Source organism: Pseudorasbora parva, chromosome 5, assembly GCF_024679245.1.
Source record: "Pseudorasbora parva isolate DD20220531a chromosome 5, ASM2467924v1, whole genome shotgun sequence".
Classification (NCBI taxonomy): Eukaryota; Metazoa; Chordata; class Actinopteri; order Cypriniformes; family Gobionidae; genus Pseudorasbora; species Pseudorasbora parva.
In genome coordinates this window covers 48,888,744-48,907,381 of record NC_090176.1, presented here as the reverse complement: position 1 = coordinate 48,907,381, position 18,638 = coordinate 48,888,744, and the positions used below count along the sequence as shown (strand labels likewise).

At 35.3% G+C, this 18,638-nt stretch overlaps 1 protein-coding gene across 8 annotated transcripts in view; it reads right to left on the bottom strand.

Moving 5' to 3' along the window:
• The window catches only part of LOC137075703 (bromodomain adjacent to zinc finger domain protein 2B), a 107,979-nt gene that overhangs the window by 74,664 nt on the left and 14,677 nt on the right, over positions 1 to 18,638 (bottom strand). For all 8 annotated transcript variants that reach the window (XM_067444603.1, XM_067444605.1, XM_067444604.1 and 5 more), the window contains exon 2: positions 11,424 to 11,483. The gene's annotated coding sequence lies outside the window, so the exon portion shown is untranslated. The remainder of the gene's footprint in view (positions 1 to 11,423; positions 11,484 to 18,638) is intronic.

The window sequence follows — 18,638 nt, the reverse complement described above, 5'->3', positions numbered from 1 at the left end:
CACTCCATAAAAGAGCCTTTAAATCATTAAATGTAATCCATTAAAAATCTTGTTTAATGATCGGGATAGTTTAGTCCCATTAATTATGCTAATTATTAAACAAGACAGGATAAACAAGAGCTGCAAACAATTTTCAAATATCTTATTTTGACCTGTACTGTACCGTACTGTCTTTCATGCAAGCATATTAGGCTTATTTGTGCAGGTAATTGTGAGTTAAATATTAACACCGCTTTAATGAGAGCAACCTGGATCATAATATTGCTCTTTATCGCTTTACTCTCATACAATAAATATGGGAAAAGGAAGAATAAATATTTTTATTATTAATCCATTAAAATGCATGCATAATGCCTTCTAAGCAACCTTATAATGTGTTTTATCATCTGACAGATAATCATAACAATAGTTACAATATAATTATTACCTATTTGTGGTTATAACTTTTATGAGTACATTGCTTTATAACACCAGATGAAGCTTGCATTTATAATGCATCATAAGGATATTCTCATCGCTTTATAATGCCTTAATGAACAATCTTATGTGTTGCATCTCATGAATAATTGTAAGATGATTTGCGTTGCGAATGTATTGTTCTTTTGTACGTTTACGCACAACTTTGATTTTACCTTAAAAGGAAATGTGTTACAACCACTTCATGCACTGTAAAAAATTTGTGGTGTTTTTTGTTGGTTTAACTTAAAAAAGTAAGTAACCTGGTTGCCTTAAAATTTTGAGTTTATTGAAATTAAAAATTTGAGTTGATACAATGAAGGAAATTAGTTTAATAAATAGAAACTCAAAATATTTTTGTATCTGAACCACATAAAAAATGTGATAAATCATGAAAATAGCACAATTTGGCATGTTTCACTGCGTCATCTGAAAAAACACACATAATTTCCCAATATACTTACAAAATCTTTTAATAATCTTTTAATAAAGGTTGTCGAATCTCAAAAAATGTTCATTGTATTAACTCAAAATTTTAATTTCAATTAACTCAATTTTAAGGCAACCAGGTAACTTTTTTTCTCAATAATTTTTTACAGTGTGATATCTAATGGCTGATTACAGGACAACTTAACTTTTGTTACTAAACTTAAAACAGACAAAGACCACTTATAAATATTATGACCACATTATAAAGCTTTTTATATGTTTAAAAGAAGACTTTATCTTTAAGTCCACTCATACGATCTAGCATGATACTGTGCAGATCTTAAGTAAATAATAATATCAAGATATGAAAAAATATGAAATGTATAATCCATTATAACTTGAGTGTATTAAATGTTTATTGTTTATTATAAATCATCATACTCTTAAAAGTTAACAACGAATAGGTTATGATTATTCATGAGATGATAACACATTATAAGGCATTATGCGTGCATTATAATGTGTTAAGAATACCCTTATGCTGCATTATAAATGCAGGCTTCATTTGGTGTTATAATACATTGTAAAACCACAAATAGGTAAGTATTATAATAAATTGTAACTTATGATTATCATATACAGCATAAGGCATTATGCATGTATTATAATGCTTTAAGAATGCTCTTATAAAATGCATTATGAATACAAGCTTAGAAATGGTTGCAGAAAAATTCAATAAAGCTAAAAAATAATTACATAATAATAATACAATAGCATTCAACTATTTTTACAATTTTTTTAAATGCAAAACAGACATTTCTGTGAACATTGAGTGATGAATCGCTGAATCAGTTTCGAATCAGATTTGTGCAAATTAATCAATTCTAATGCTGTTTTTTGCTACTGAGGTTTAACTCAGACACTGAATAAAATGATATTCACAAACCAAAATAAAAAAGGACAACCAGCTGAATCAAATATTTGTCCATTTAATGTTTCTCCATGTATTAAATCTGCTTTCACTAATGACTAAATTCATTGGCTGTCCAAACAATGCATATTTTGATCCTTTTCCACTTGCCATGTAAACAAAGAGAGACTGTTAATTGATCAAAGCAGTCGTGCTGGATCCCCCTGAGCGAGGAAGGTCATCCCTACTCTCTCGCCCGCCAGCGAGGGCCGACGGGGGGAGAAACTGCGCCGTTGCTCCCTCGCTGCCATTTTTCTTCACTGACAAAGACTCCATCTGCCACCGGGCCATTTGCAGCCTGCGAGTCAGAATATCAATGATTTCCAACCATTCTGCAAGTCTGCCTTCACCTTGGCGTCACCTCTACGAGCGGCAGGAAGAGCTGACGGCAGGGATATTCGCCTTCTCAGCACTGCAGGCCGCCGCCGGCAACACTCTCATCCAACTAAGTGCCGTTTATGCAGCTCCGAAGAGGAGAGCGGATATTACTGGAGCCATTTTAGACACATCCCTAAAGCGGCAGAATTTTCCAGCAGATTCCGGAGTCAATTTTACAGAGGAAAGAAAACAAGAGGTTGAAGCTACTTCAATCTATTGTACTCAATGCTGCTTAAATCAGTTCCTGCAGCAGCTCATCTCAAATTTCCCATGATCTTTTCAGATAAGAGTTCACTGCACAGAGAAACACATGGGGGGAAAGAAATGTTCATGGGATTCTGTATACAATCACAGGTTCTTGACCCAATTTTAAAGGTTCTATATAAACCTGAGGAATGTCTCAAATTATTACTTTCATGTTTAACAGAGTATTTACATTTTTCCCAAGTATGTTTACAAGCTGTTAGAAACTAAATCCATAAAATGATTCCATGATAGAAACCTTTTAAGGTTCTTTCTTGTGAGAGTAGAGCAATAGTATATACATTAAAAAAAAAAAAAAAAAAAAAATTATATATAAATTAAATTAAAAATATATATTTTTTTTAGTTCAAAATGTATGGTTTATGAAAATCTATCTTCGTTTTTATTAATTTGCTTTATAATAAAAATGTATTTTTTTTATAAATTTTAAAGAGTACAGCAATAATACTATGTGTGTGTGTGTGTGTGTGTGTGTGTGTGTGTGTGTGTGTGTGTGTGTGTGTGTGTGTGTGTGTGTGTGTGTGTGTGTGTGTGTGTGTGTGTGTGTGTTGTTTTGTTTTTTTAATGCAAAATATATGGTGTATGAAAATCTCTCTTCTTTTTTATTAATTTGCTCTGAAATGGCTCAAGTTGTCCTAATTAGAGGAAACATAATTTATATAAATCAAAATGATTAAACTTCACTTCATCTGTTCATTAAGTATCAAACTGTGTGAAAAACATTCCTTGATTAACTTAACTACACGTTTAATATAATTTACTTCTTACATTGAAGTTAGTGTTACTCTGATCGGAAAAAAGTGGAACATTTGAAAAAAAGCGCAAATTATTTTCAGTTATATGTAATATAATAAATAATACAATAGTATGTAACATATAGCCTAATACAATAAACAAAATATAATATAAAACTGAAACTTCTGTGAACATTGAGTGATAAACAAATCATGAATTGATTTGGTGTAAATGAATCAAACTTTCCAATTGTAACACGGTTTCTCCAACTGAAGTTTAAAATCAGAGACACTATTAAAGTGTCTGTGAACACTCTTAAATGGTCAATGATCTTTTCAGATGAGGATTTACTACACTATGAAAAATACAGCATCTGTCCAAACTCAAAACTTTTTCCCCATTGGAAAATAAAGATCAAAAGAGGATGAACGGACCAGAGGATGTCGCGACTCTGCGTGCAAACCTTTACACCATAGGGCTTCAGGTGGACAGGTTTGGGCAACAGATCATCCCTATCTGTGTGTTTGCCATGTTACTTAAGGAGCCCGACCTCACCTGACCCGCTGTAGGTTTATCCCAGCTGAGCCCCACAACTACCACATGCTCAGCTCTAATAAATTGCCACTTCACCAGCTTTATTTCAGTACCACAAAACACACTGATTAGTGCCGAGATTGATTTTTCCAAAGATAGGTCTCATAACGTTATGCTGTGACCTCAGGCCACAGAGTCATCTCAAAGAAGAACATCACAAAACACATCGGTCTGTTCATCCTCCGCACTCAACACATCCTGTGCAAACAAAGACCGACACAATCATGCTGAAAACCACAGTCACTTGTTTTGTTTTTCTGTAATTGACAAAGCTGAAATAAATATAAATATTTAAATATTAGATGAAAATCTTGAGTTAAAAAATAAACACAAACAGAAATAAAAATAAACTAAATAGAATTTTTTTTAACTATAAAATTGAAAGAAAAAGCACAAATATATATATAGACACAATAACAGTAGCATTTTTAACCCTGTAACTTTACTTCCAGTTTAAATATAACAAATTCCAGTTTTTAATTCTGTTAAAAATCTGACATGAATAAATATTTCTCCACTCAATATTTTTTATTTGAATACAATTTACATATTTGAAATCGTTTGTAATGATGCGTTTAAGAATGCACAAAACATTTTGGAGCTTTTGGATCCTAATGTATGATATCCCACAATCCTATACATGAAAAGAGTAAACAAATAAACGGCATCCTGCAGAACGGTTTAATTAAATAAATTAGTTTATATAATAAAATATTTCTTGATAGAAACTGAATTATAATTAGGGGAAAAAAGAAATTATGTTTGTTTGGTCTACTACATCCGGGTTTCCCAGAGATTTGTGAGGGAACTTGTAATAAATTAAAAGACTAAATTAATATAAAAAATTGTTTTAAAGGGCACCCATTATGCCCCTTTTTACAATATGTCCCCAGAGTGTGTATGTGAAATTTTAGCTCAAACTACCCCACAGTTCCTTTTTATAGCATGTTAAAATTGCTATTTTTTAAGGGCAAGCAAAAATGCACCGTTTTTTGTGTTTGTGTGTGTCTCTTTAAACGCAAATGAACTGGTGCCTCCAGCCCAATCTCAAGAAGAGGGCGGAGCTTCAAGAGCTCATGCTCTGGGGTGCTTCTCAATATCCCTCCTCGTTTCCTCGCTCCTCCGACCTCCATCCTATGACCCGGAAACCAATTAAGCTCAGCCATCTTGTAGGAGGAGATCTCAATTCTCTAATTGAACCACAAGGAGACGAGGATGGAGGAGTGAGGAGCTTCCTGAGGAGTCGTGAGCGAGGATACACTGGAGTATCTGAGGTGAAGTGTTTTATCGAATAAACGTGACGCGAGCATTAATACTCCTCCCCCTTCACATCGTGCCACAGTTTATTCATCATTATTATGTTTACATGTACAAGACACAAATGTATGTCATAACACCTGACAGTTGCAGAATTATATCAAAGCACAAGAAAATAAAAGAATCAAATAGAAACTAATGCAATGAATAAAAAGGGAATTCGTTGTTAATAATAACTGGTAATATTGATTAAAATATGGACAAATGTGATATTTTGTGGAGGTTGAAGCTTACAATATAAATATAGTTATCTCTAATGTTTAAGAATCCCGACTAAATCCAGTGGTGCAGAATCATCATTAACTGACATCGTTTTAAAGTGGCGTTAAAGGGAGTGAGGATATATCATTTCACTTGATTCAATTCCTCCGTCCTCGCGTCTTTTACTCGCTTCCTTCCCTCACATCCTGAAGGGGTGGAGCTAAGGAGCGAGGAAAGGAAGCTAGGAAAGGAAACGAGGATGCACAAATAAGAATTGGGAAGCACCCTTGGTGTCAGGACAGTCTCATCTCTCAGAATGAAAATTTCAGGACAGAAACTCTCAGTAGCCTTCAAACCGGAATCAAAAAGTAAGCCAGAGAACAAATGCTGCAAGGAGAGAGACCAGGTATCATCTTGCTTTTATCCACCATTAGTACAAGCATGTTGTCGCGGACCCCATCCAAATGATGGCCAAAACTTTACTAATGAGTTTTATGAAGTTTAATATATAATCACACAAAAGATGAAGTTTTCGTTATCATCCAGAAAAATCACTGTAAGAGCTGTATAAAACACAGTACAAGAAGTGTGCATTAAAGTCTAATCCATAAACACTCTCTCTGCATAATCATCAACATACACAGAGAATTACACACAAACGCTCGTTACAACTAACAGGAAACAAATACAAAAATACTTTTTCAGGGGGTGCTTAATAAACTGTACTGTGCTCGATTAACTGAGAAACACTTGCAGGTTGTTGCCCTTATTTGTTTCGTTGCTTCTATTGCTCTCCCCCCTTTGGGATAAAAGTGTCTGCTAAATGATTAAATGTAAGTGTAAACTTTATATCCATAAAACAACTCTAACTTTAGAAAACTGCGCTTTCATTACTGATATGACCAGTACCACTACTGAGACTATAAGCTGGATCATGAACAGATGGGACTGATCCATCCTTGAGTAACAACTTTTTTAGCAAAACCTGCCTTGTACTGCCCCGCATTCACAAAGCAGTCTGGAGTGAAATGATTTGTGTCGGATCTGATCCAACAGTTGAAATGTGCTCTCCTGATAAATCCCTAGCACAAATTCTAAGTGAACCAAATTAAATTCTAAAAGATTTACTCGTAGCAGATTTGCAAAAAGAAACATGACAAAACTACCAAAAAGGAATACAAGAGATAGATATTTTTGATTGCTTAGGCAGAATGAACGGTTGGATAAAAGACATTTGAAACTTGTAAATTAAATAATTGGTCAGGAAGGTTTTGAATGCGAACTGGAATTTTTGACTAATAATGTTAACGATCTTCTGATCCCAGAGGAACATTAGCGCGGTTTGTCAAGCAGGTAAAATGAATGTGACATACAGCATATACTTTGTGGGACATTCACAGAGACATGCACCAAGCCAGAAATACACAAACGGTCTAATTGGGGAGAAAAAAAGAGAAGTGAAACCATACCCGCATTACAATGCAAATAAATTGTGTTGCACTCTTGCAAATGGGAATGTACTGAATAATGCTCAAGAGAAATATACGTGTCATGCTTTGCGTGAGAATTTCACTGAGAAGTCACCCGGAAAGAGATGGCCTAAAGATATAATATATTTATCTGAAAGGTAACAGGAATCCAAGTTTTTATAGCCAAATAAGAAATATAATGCTGTGCTAAAAGGAAAAAACTCTGTAACGTATAGAAATTAGAGCATAAATTATGAACACTGTAACAGATCGGGCCGAACTTTTTGTGGTGAAGACTTTTCGCTGTTATGAAGATTACTTTATTCTGAACTGTCAATATCCATTACCTGAATCTGAATATTAAAAGATCCCTTAAACTCCAAGAGCATCTGAACCGTGACTGAACTAGACACTGACTCTAACCAACGGGTAGGTTACATGATTTGAACAGGTTATAGAGATGTGTGTTGGGGTAATTAGTGATTGGGTTTGGGTGGGTTGTCAATAAATTACAACAGCAGACATAAATTTAGGTATATTTTGGGCTATTACCTTCAAAAATAAACCGAATCCACTGCATCCTCAAGTGTTAGGAGGAAATGAAGACTCTTATGCTCAGTCTTACATCCAACAACAGAACACTGGAATTGCCTACGTGACATTGTTGTCGCTACAGCTGCTCGAGCACAGAGAAAATATAATAATATAATACAGGACTGTCAGTCAGTGATTGTGGGCGGGGCCAGTACAGTATGATGTCATACTGCTCCGAGAATCAAAACGGCAGGTCTAATGAGACAGCTTTGGTTTAATGGGGATTTATTTTTTTTGATTGGGGGGGGGGGGGGGGGGGGGGGTAATTTTAGGGTGATTGTGTTCACACACTGCCAACACACATTTATGCAAAATCACACCATGTGAAAGGAGATTTTTTAATAATTGGCGTCCTTTAAAATAAAAACGAATCAAAAAAGGAAATCTTCCCTGCATCTGAATATGCCTACTTCCATATATAGTAGGAGGAAAACATTATGGGAGCCAAGTAGTCGAATTCATAGTATTCATAAAACAGTAGGTGAAAGTGCCAGGATGACCTACTACTTCTGAAGTGTGCATTCACTGGATACTTTACAATCCCATGAGGCCGCGGGAGAGGATTTATAAATGGCAGTGACAGTGAACACATGGCAGATGTAGTACATCCGAATTTCATCGCTACACTACACACAATCATCCTACAGCTCTTATGCGCCAGAGAAACAAGCATGTAGCCATTGAATGTTGTGTTTGAACAGTAGCTCTGTATTTTAATAGCATCGCTGTTGAAGAGTACAATATAAGTAAATCCACTTCATCGGCTAATTAGAGTTTACAAAAGTTATCAAGAGCATTGCAAAGTTGGGCGCAGATGCCATGAATGTCAGTAGACTAGACCGGGAAGATTTTAAAATGAGTGGTTCATTCATAAATCCATATCTTTCCTTAATGCTGTGGAAATACAAACCAAACCAATGCTGAAAAAAAGCGGGGCTTCATTAGGTCTATATAGAACTATATAGTTTACCGAAATCATGCAAATGGGTTAATTTATTGAAATATTAACTCAAAATCTCATGGTTACTTCAAATAAATATGATGCCTTATGCTGCGTTCACACCACACGTGACTGACGCGATTCGCTCGAGTGATTTACATGTTAAGTCAATGCAGAGACGCGAATAAGCATTCTGCGGTGCAATTCGTGCGAATGACGCGGCAAGGATCACGTGAATTGAGCGTTTTTGAACGCGTGATTCGCGCGAATCACGCAAATCGCTCAAGTTGAAAAATATGAACTTTGGCAGATATTCGCGTTGCGTTAACCAATGAGGAGCCTGCTTACTGCTGTCACGTGGTGAAGTGCCGGATGGGAAACCCATAGGGGAAACCCAGAGGCCAGAGTAATTTAAAAATGCTACTGTTATTGTGTCACAAAATGTAGTTTTAATAGTTTTTCAGGCGAGAATTTAGTTGTTTATAGCTCAAATATGTGATTTATTTATTAAGAGAGCGCCTATTTGAAAATTTGATCTGGTGTTTTCGGAGGTGTTAGGACCCAGGCGATCACCGGAGCTCAGCGCTCATCAACCCCGGTGAGAACAGCCTTAACTCGGCTAGTCCATCTGCCGACTGCCGCTGCTGGCAGAACCCCCTCCCATGACGCGAATTCGTGTCTGTTGTGTAGTGAATGTCAGGCGCGAATGGATTCATAATGTAGACTCGTCCAACTTCGCGTGAATAGTGCGATTTTTTCGCCTCATTTGCGTGCGGTGTGAACGCAGCATTAGAACAGGGGTTTTCAAACTGGGGTCCCGGGACCCCCAGGGGTCCTCCAGAAGGTTCTAAGGGGTCCCCAGAAAAATGTCAGATAATGAAAGGGCAAAGAAAAATGGATAAAGTCTACCGAACAATCAAACTGTTTAATTTATAAAAGTTTCTCTCCTTGTTTGCCATATACATATTTTTCAAAATTGAATATGTTTGCTTTGTATCTTTCTAGTGAGTTTTTCTCACTATAGTCCATTTTTTATGCTCGCTGGGGTTCAATGGCAGTTTTCATAACATAGTACGTGAGCTGCTTACATGCATTTATTGTTAAAGTTACTTATAGAAGTCATTTTTAATTGAACATGTTCTTCTTCAGGTTTATACGTCCAACATTAAGTACAGCCTATTAAAATGTGGAAACAATGTTGTATTTAAAATGTCCCACTTACTATTTATCTATAATTTTTAAATATTTTTTTCATATAAAAATATATAGATGGATTCCCCCATAAAAGTTAATCATTTTTGGGGGTCCTTGGCATCATCAAGTTTGAAAACCGCTGCCTTAGAAAATAGTCTGAAAGCAGTTTCCTCAAGAAGTTAAGTCACTAAGTGGGCAGAGAGGCCGCTGCCTTCAATTTCAGGCAGTCGATGCGAGGCACTGACCTACTATGCTGAAGCAATGCAAGTGTGTGCGCGGCCACCCGCTGGCTTTGACCTTAAAGATGCGTTCTCGTCTCTCTTTGTGCACTGGTGATGTGATGAGTGTGTCATTACAGCTCAACACATTCCTGACCTAATGAGCCATCTCCTCTGATCGCATCAGAGCAATCTGTCACTCGCAAGACACCACTGAAGGACAGACGCACGAGAAATCCATACGCACACAACACACGTACATAGGCATGAACATGACATTTCTTTAGCTTCACCACCGGGTTTATTATGCCATAATGACCAGCTGATTGGATTGTAGGAATCAAAATGAGTTTTTGCAAAAAAAACTACATATTTACAAGTGCACAAGTACACTTTTCTGTCTCTACAGGATGTACATGCTCTCTTAAAAATCCACACTGCCATCTCACACTCAAGTTCAATTGCCACCGTTCATATCCATGTGATTTACATAGAAACACCCAAACAAAATCCCAGCAAAGCAACCACTAAGTAGTGCTTAAAAACGCAGCTAAAAGTGATTAAAAGTGTAAATTAATATAAAGGCTACGCACAGCAATACTTTCCTTCAGCAGCTCTCCAACAATAAAAATAAGGACTTGAGCTTTCACATTCACAATTAATTTCAATATTTATTGTTAACTGAAATAAATTTTTGCATTAGGTGTCATCAAATTAAGAATGAGAACTACAACGATAACTATAACCACAAATAAATACTAAAATAGGGCCCTATGATTTTCTCACTGTGAAAATTACAGACTTCTGTTTGTTGTTTTGTTTGTTTTCAATCCGCGTTCGCGACTGATGCTGCTGACGTGTTACCTGGAGCGCGCAAGCTTCATTTATAGTCTTAAGGACACTGCGCAGTCATGAACACGGATTAAAGAGAAGACCATGCTGAATAAAGTCATAGTTTTTGTTATTTTTAGACCAAAATGTATTTTTGATGCTTCAAAAAATTCTAACTAACTGATGTCACATATACTTTGATGATGTTCTTATTCCCTTTCTGGAAAGAGACAGTATACCGTACATACCATTTCAATAGAGGAACAGAAAGCTCTCGGACTAAATATAAAATATCTTAAACTGTGTTCTGAAGATGAACGGAGGTCTTACGGGTGTGGAACGACTTTAGGGGGAGTCATTAATGACAGAATTATCATTTTTGGGTGAACTAACCCTTTAACAAAAAAAGCTAATTTTTCAGCATTTCGTTCAAAGTATTGCTTTTTTTTATTAAACTACCAACATTCAAGTGTTGATAAAAAGAATGCATGAACAATGTCATAACTTTCAGAGTTATTTTTTTAAGTTTTTAAATTCAGTCAGAATCCCTCTGGTCCATTGAAATGTATGTTCATATACACTGTAAAAAAAAACATGTCTCCAATTGAAAATGTTCTAGTTTTTCAGTTGGCCAAATTGAATTTCTGTGAATTGATGCAATTTAATTTCCAGAAATTAATTTTGGCCAACTGAAACACTTAGATCTGATCAGTCACTAGCAAATTTTCAATTACAGACCTGAATTTTTTCTTTACAGTTTAGTTATCACTTTAGTTATAATTATAGTATCACCCTTGGTGTGAACAGGCCGTGAACCTGCTCATTTCACTTACGATTAATGATGGCCTCTTCTTCAACTCCGTGACATCACTGTGACATCATCGCTCCAGAACCTGGAATAAAACAAAAAAGCCATGATTACTGTACCGGCAAAAGAATAATTACTCCTCATTTAAAGGTGAAGCGTGTAATTGTTTCAATGTTGAAATGCATACAAGGAACCCATTGGTAGGTTCAAGTGTAAATACTGAACAGCTATCAAAACATTGTTCTGCTTATTTGAGTATCAACCTTATAAAAATGCATCTTGTTTTATTTTTGCTATTTAGATATTTTTACTGGCAATTAATTATAATACCTTTTATGGTGCATTTATGTCTCTCCTTCATTACAAATCAGTACTGGAAACCACCGCTTGTGTAACTTCCTCATCCTCTGATCAGGCTGCCAGTTTATCGTTGTATTAAATATTACCATATGGGTGTGTTACGTGGAAGTATTAAAGGGAAATGAAGCCTCGTCTATTTTAATATCTGCAATTAATCTTTCTCAGTCAAACACCTGCACACTTCAGTAATTTACATCTCAAACCTTCAAAGAGTAAAATCACAAGTGACTGAAATAAAACCCTCTGCAGTGAATTCCTTAAAAGGAAAAGTTTAACCCCCCAAAAAATCCCAGTCAAGGAACTTAAAAAGGTGGCATAAGATGATACCAATCCTGTTAATAATAGTCAATAGGGTTTCAAAAACGTGCTGAAAAGAAAAGGTGCAAATGAACTGCAAAAGATGTGCGATGAATTAATCGCAAAGACATCAAAGACCCTTGAGCTTCCAGTGTCACCATCATCCAGAAGCGCAGGTTACCCGAGTCTTCAGAGGTTCAAGATGTGAAGCTCTCAGAAACATTCAGGAAGATCAGGAGCTTTATGCAGGACAATGAATCGCATGTGCAGTACAACTAACCAGAAATCCCCTTTCTTCATCTGACTTAAACCCGCCTGAAAACTTGTGGGCTTTTCTCAGATATATAATTTACAGTGAGAGGAAACAATATACATTTCAACGAAAAAGAAACACTGACAGTTTATGAATGAGAGGATGTTCTGAAAAGAAAGGTTATCTATTAAAGTATTAAACCACATATTTGAACCATTTTTGTATTTTGTGCCTAATAATTATTCACACACTATATTCTGAAATAGATGTTTCTGGCAAAGTTTTTGCAATACAGTATTACGTTTCTGTCCTGTCATACTTCACTAAATTGAACCTTGTTCTTTAACTTTCACAGAACTGAACTTACTTTCATTTAGCCGCAGGCATTGACACTCAAATTACAGATCATAAAGAATAAGCTGACTTGAGACACTCAGAGAGAGCGAGACAGACAGACAGAGATAATGAAACTGGAGAAAGACAGACTGACTGAGATGAGCTTTTCACTAAACTCACGTCATTCCGTATGCTCCTTCTCAACACTGACATTTATGGAAATTACCATCAGATGAACAAAACAGCTGAAGGGAAATTTCTTCTGCCTGGGCCCTGGGAAACTCACTTTGAGCAATATTAATCAATGTGAAGGCTAAAAATCCCTGCAGATATTCTAGAACAGGCATCCATTTAGCATGTTCATAAATGGGTATGAGAGATCTGGGATCTGATGTTTAAACGTTACAATGTTATAATAAATAAAACTGGCATGCAAGTTGCTTAAAAATGTTCCAATGAAAATGGCTAAAAACTTTAATACTATTGAAAATTATATTATATATATATTTGTGGAAAACATTATTTTAATGTTGTTGAAAGTCTCTTATGCTCATCAAGCCTGCATTTATTTGATTAAAAAAAAAAAAAAAAAAAAAAAAAAAAAAGTAATATAGTGAAATATTATTACAATTTAAAACAATGGTTTTCTATTTTAACTCAGTGGAAATATTTTATTTCTGTGAACAAAGCTCAATTTCCAGCATCATTACTCCAGTCTTCAGAGTCACATGATCCTTCACAAATTATTCTCATATGATGATTTGATAAGCTATTTATTATCAACATTGGAAACAGTTGTGCTGCTTAATATTAATATTTTTTGGGAACTTGTATTACTTTTTTCAGGATTCTCTGATGAATAAAAAGTTAGAAACTAGAAATATTTTCTAACAATAGTAACACCACTATCAATTTAGCAAATTGTTGCTGAATAAAAGTAATAATTTCTTTAAAAATAAAATCTTAAATCTTATTTCTTACTTTTTATTCATCAAAAAATTAAAAAAAAAAAAAAAAAAAACCTTGATCAAAGGTTATAAAAAAATATTAACAGCACAGTAATGATGTGATGGAGTAATGATGCTGAAAATTCAGCTTTGATCACAGGAATAAATTATATTTTAAAGTGTATGAAAATAATATAAATAAAAAAAACATTTTAAATTGTAATCATTTTTCACAATATTACCGTTTTTCCTTTTATTTTTGAACAAAAATGCAGCTTTGAGCATAAGAGACTTCAAATACATAGAAATGTTTACTGGTACACACAAGTTTGAGGTGTGTAAGATTATTTATCGAAAAAAATGTAGTCTATACTTAAAAAACAAATAAAGATACTGCTTTTTTTTATTTATTTAAATAAATATTAAGATACATTTTACATCCCCCAGCCCTGCATGCACATATCTTTTGTCAGTCACACCTGACTGAAACAACACAACAAACAGGCCTGCAAAAACAAAACTATGAATGCCTTTCATTATATGATTCTGCGAAACAAAACCAGCCAGTCAGAGCCAGGTGGTAAAATATTTTTCCATAAGACAAAGCATGAACATTTCAAATGCAAGCTTGTCTCCTGTGAAGACATTCTGCATCACGACAGGTCTTTCCTGCCTTTCCGAACGGCCAGAATGTGTGACGGAAGGACTTGATTTCTTTTATGAACTCAATGTTTTATCCAGTGCTGGAGGTCACTGCAAAGAAAAGCCCTTTCCACAAACTCTTTGAAGAGCAGCGCTAAAGAGACGGCTTGAGTTACAGATCGGTCTCTCTGCCATTGTTTAAAGAGAAAGAGACAGACACAATGTCTTCTCATGAGACAGGACTCATAATAACGATAGAAAGGAGAACAGCCATGTCAGGGAAAAAAAAGAGACTTTCCTGTTCATCCACACCCCACCCACCTTTAACTCCAACAGACGTGACGGATTATAAGGATACACTATTTCCTGGTGAGATGGGAACAATCCTGCCTGCTAACAATCACTCTTGAACCTTTTCATTTTAACCTTAACCTCACGTTTGAGTTCTCCACCTTTACATCTCAATTGACCTGAAAATCAAGAATGGTTAATCCAGCGGCATTTTCATAGAGGAGGAAGGCAGTGTCACTTTCACCTAAAAAAACCCAAAAAACAACACCCTTGACTGAGTATATCAAATATGTATCTTTTGTCTGTCTTGATATTGCGGTTTCACATTTAGTTTTCAAATCTTGAATTGAATGTGAGCGGTACTCGATAAATACAGTTAAATAAAGGCAAAGTAGTGATGCACTGATATTGTCAAACGAAAATGAATCTTCAGTTTCAGCCAAAAATAAATATCTTGTAATGTGTGAGTGCCTAAACAATTCAACCACTCATCTAAATCACCACTTTCAGTCACATATGCATCAAATCAAACCAAGAAAGGGGACTTTGCACCCTCATTTTTCCACCGCGTTTCACTGGGCTGATCATTTTGAAGGAATATCCGGCCTTCACACATTCCCCAGTCACAACACTGTAATCTGGCGACCGATCTGACATTTCTGACAGAGGTTATGAGCGGTGCGTCATCATGTACTTCCATCTGGGTTTAAACTATTAATCAGTTCATAGATTCTTGAGAGAAAACAGGCTACAGATGTGCAACAATACGTTATACATTATTTTGGATTCATCTGTTGAGCACGTCATTCAGCGACAAAACAAACACATTTCAGAAACTTCCCCAAATCAAATGTCTGATTTTGATTTTTCTGTTGAAAGACAAACACAAATAGTGATGAAAGTCAAAATATTAAATGTCAAAGATGTACATTTACGGAGTAATTCACTGTTTTATAGATGCGGGTCAAAATGACAATTTTCATCTGAGATTGGGAGCCATTCTAAAAATGACTTTAGAAAGATGGCAGCATTATTTTTTTTTTTTACACAGATACTGGTAGGTCTATTAGTAAAATCTGTTGACTTTAGCAACCTTTGTTTCATTATATGCCAACGGTGACTGTTCAAAAATGGCAAAAAGCATCGTCTCAAGTTTGTATGCCTGTAACTCAAGACGCATTAAAGAGATCTTAATATCCTTTTAGATTCTGGTTTTTAACAAACTTTTCTTTTGGCATTTTCATTTTAAAGGTCCTCGATGGTTCAATCCTACAGATATGGAGATCAAGCTCCATGAGTAAATTGTTCACACAGAAAAATAGGGTGTCAAAATTGAACCTTTAGGGGTACAACAGCTTGTCGCTGGGGCAGTACCCTTAAAAGGACATCTTTGTACCTCCTAAAAGGTGCATATTAGTACCTTTGAGTACAAATGCGTACCTTAAGGTACTACTATGAACCTTTTTGTGGTAAAAATGGTACAAAAGATGTCCTTTTAAGGGTACTGCCCCAGCGACAAGCTGTTGTACCCCTAAAGGTACAACACCCTAGAGAGACAAGACACCCTATTTTTCTGTGTTCAATTGTACATCTTTTCAGAGATCAAATTAGATTTTTATTTTTATTTTATGTCAAATATGAAATGCAGTTGTTTCCAACAATGGTATAAAGCCTTTCAAAACATCATTCAATGTAAATTGTGAAAATCGTAATTAATGATCTCAATTACAAAGGAATAAATCGACAATTATTATTTCTGTCACAATACAGCCCTAATCTCTAAGATTGAACCATCAAGGGCCTTTAAAATGAAAACACCAAAAGGAAAGTTTGTTAAGAAACAGAATCTAAAAGGATATTAGAATATCTTTAATAATTCTTGAGTTACATCAGGAATGCAAACTTGAGGCAAAGCTTTTTTTGCCATTTTTGAACGGTCACCGTTGGCATATAATGAAACAAAGGTAGTGTTGAGCAGATTTGTGGGGTTTATATTTTTTCTCTCTCTAATGACATTTTTTTCTATTATTGTATTTTACGTTTTATTTATTTGGGGGGGGGGGGAATGTACATCAAAAGTACTTTATTAAAGTGTTTTATACGTACAATTTTGATTTGATTGATTGAACTTCATGTCATATATTGTTAGAAAAAAAGGTACATTGCTGTCACTGGGGCGGTGCCCTAAGGTACAAAACTGAAAAGGTACTAATATGCACTCTTAAAGTACTGATATGTACCTTTTAAGGAACTAATATGTAGCATTTAGGGGTTAGTAAGGTACAAAGATGTACTTTTTCACTTTTGTACCTCGCCCCAGTCACAAAACTGTACCTTTTTTCCAGAGAGTGTAGAAATCATCTGAAAATCCCCAAATATTTTTTTTCCTTATTTATTTATTACTGATTATTTAATAGCAGATAAAATAATAGAACGTGTGGTCTCGTGCCTTAAGAATTAGCGACTTATAAATCAGATGAAATGGACGTGACACTAAACTGGAGTAATCCACAGTGAAAATACCCGTGTTTGTGTGTGGATGAGGTAAACACCTCTGAGATCTGTGGTGTAACAGTCGGTAATTACTGGGTAGAATAGAGCAGCGGTGAGCAAGAGGTTATTAACAGAGGCCGCACGGTTTCTGAGAGTAAAAAACAGAGCAGCACATTTCACATACAGGTCACCTTCACATCAATCTCAATAATGGGGCGTTCACACATGCAGCGATCTTATCTTGTTCTGTTGGTCACAGTGGCCATTCCTACTGCTGGATGCTCTAACGTTATAGATCATAAAACATCCATCTAATCTAATCTAATAATCTGTTAAAGGTGTGTTTTCTAGAAGGAAACCTGAATATAATTATAGTCATCCAACATGCTCAATCAAAGTCAGGATGCTTAGAAGCAATTCTTCATTTTTACCGTGCATCACCTGCAAGTGCATGAGACAAATCATATAAAACACTGAAATCTTATAGTAACATTAATTTCTAAAATTAATATCTGACAGGATCTATAGTGTGCTCCACAGAGTGCTGAGCAATATCAATCAATAGCATAATAACATTACAAATAATCACAATATTTTTGTGTGATTTTAATTTATTCATTAAGTTTCGTAAAGACTTTCATTACACTATTTTCACATTTTGTGATTTGAGTATAAAAATGCTAAAATGTTTTAAAACCATCTCTGAAAGTTTTTCTGTGAATCAGTTCAAACAACTCGTTTGAGTCATCATCACAAAGCAGAAAAATATATGTATGCAGGGTTTTTTTTCCTTCAGTTTATCACCTTTTTTAAACCAATTCAATAAATGAATATTCAGATACGTATATTCAATATAAAATTATCAAGATAATCATGCAAGTTAATATAAACAATGCATAATATACTTTATAATATAAATTATTAAAAAGAATTTCTATTAGAGTGAAATGTCTTCACTAAAATCCCAATTTGAGGTTAAATTCTCCATTGTTTTGCCCACCAGGCATTATGACAGCCTATGACAAACATGAGGTAAAAGCACTGGCATTTTAACACGAGCTCTTAACTCCACAGGAAGCCTCAGTCCCTCCCTGAGCAAAGGACATCCAAGATACTTAAGTGACAGACGGAAAGAAAATGTGGGAACAAATAAGTGTAAAATAAGTCATTGGCAGTCATCTTTTAATAACTCCAGCTCAGCGTATCACAGAGTGTTACACTTATGTATCACAGACCTGTGACTAACAGCATTAAATCGGGGATGGCTGCACACGATTAACAAATACAATTCATCCGAAATAAAATCAAAATGCAGGATGCCTGGGCTGCTCCAACGGGTCTTTGGCTCTTCCATCCACTTTACAACAAGCCCTTATGTTTGGTATGACCATTGCAAAACAGGAAAAGGAATGGAAGTCAGCCTCGCTGTTTTAAGAGATGGCTTAATGATACCGTTTCCTGTTTACACCTTGAAGAAGTTCGGTTTTCTCTCTCTAACTCTCAATATAAGTTTAAGAAGATCTGGGGCCCGCTTATAGAACACATCAGGAAGGACAGTCCACAATCTGGGACTTAAATGCAATGCACTTTTTTTCTTTTCTTCGTTTTTTCATCTTTGGGT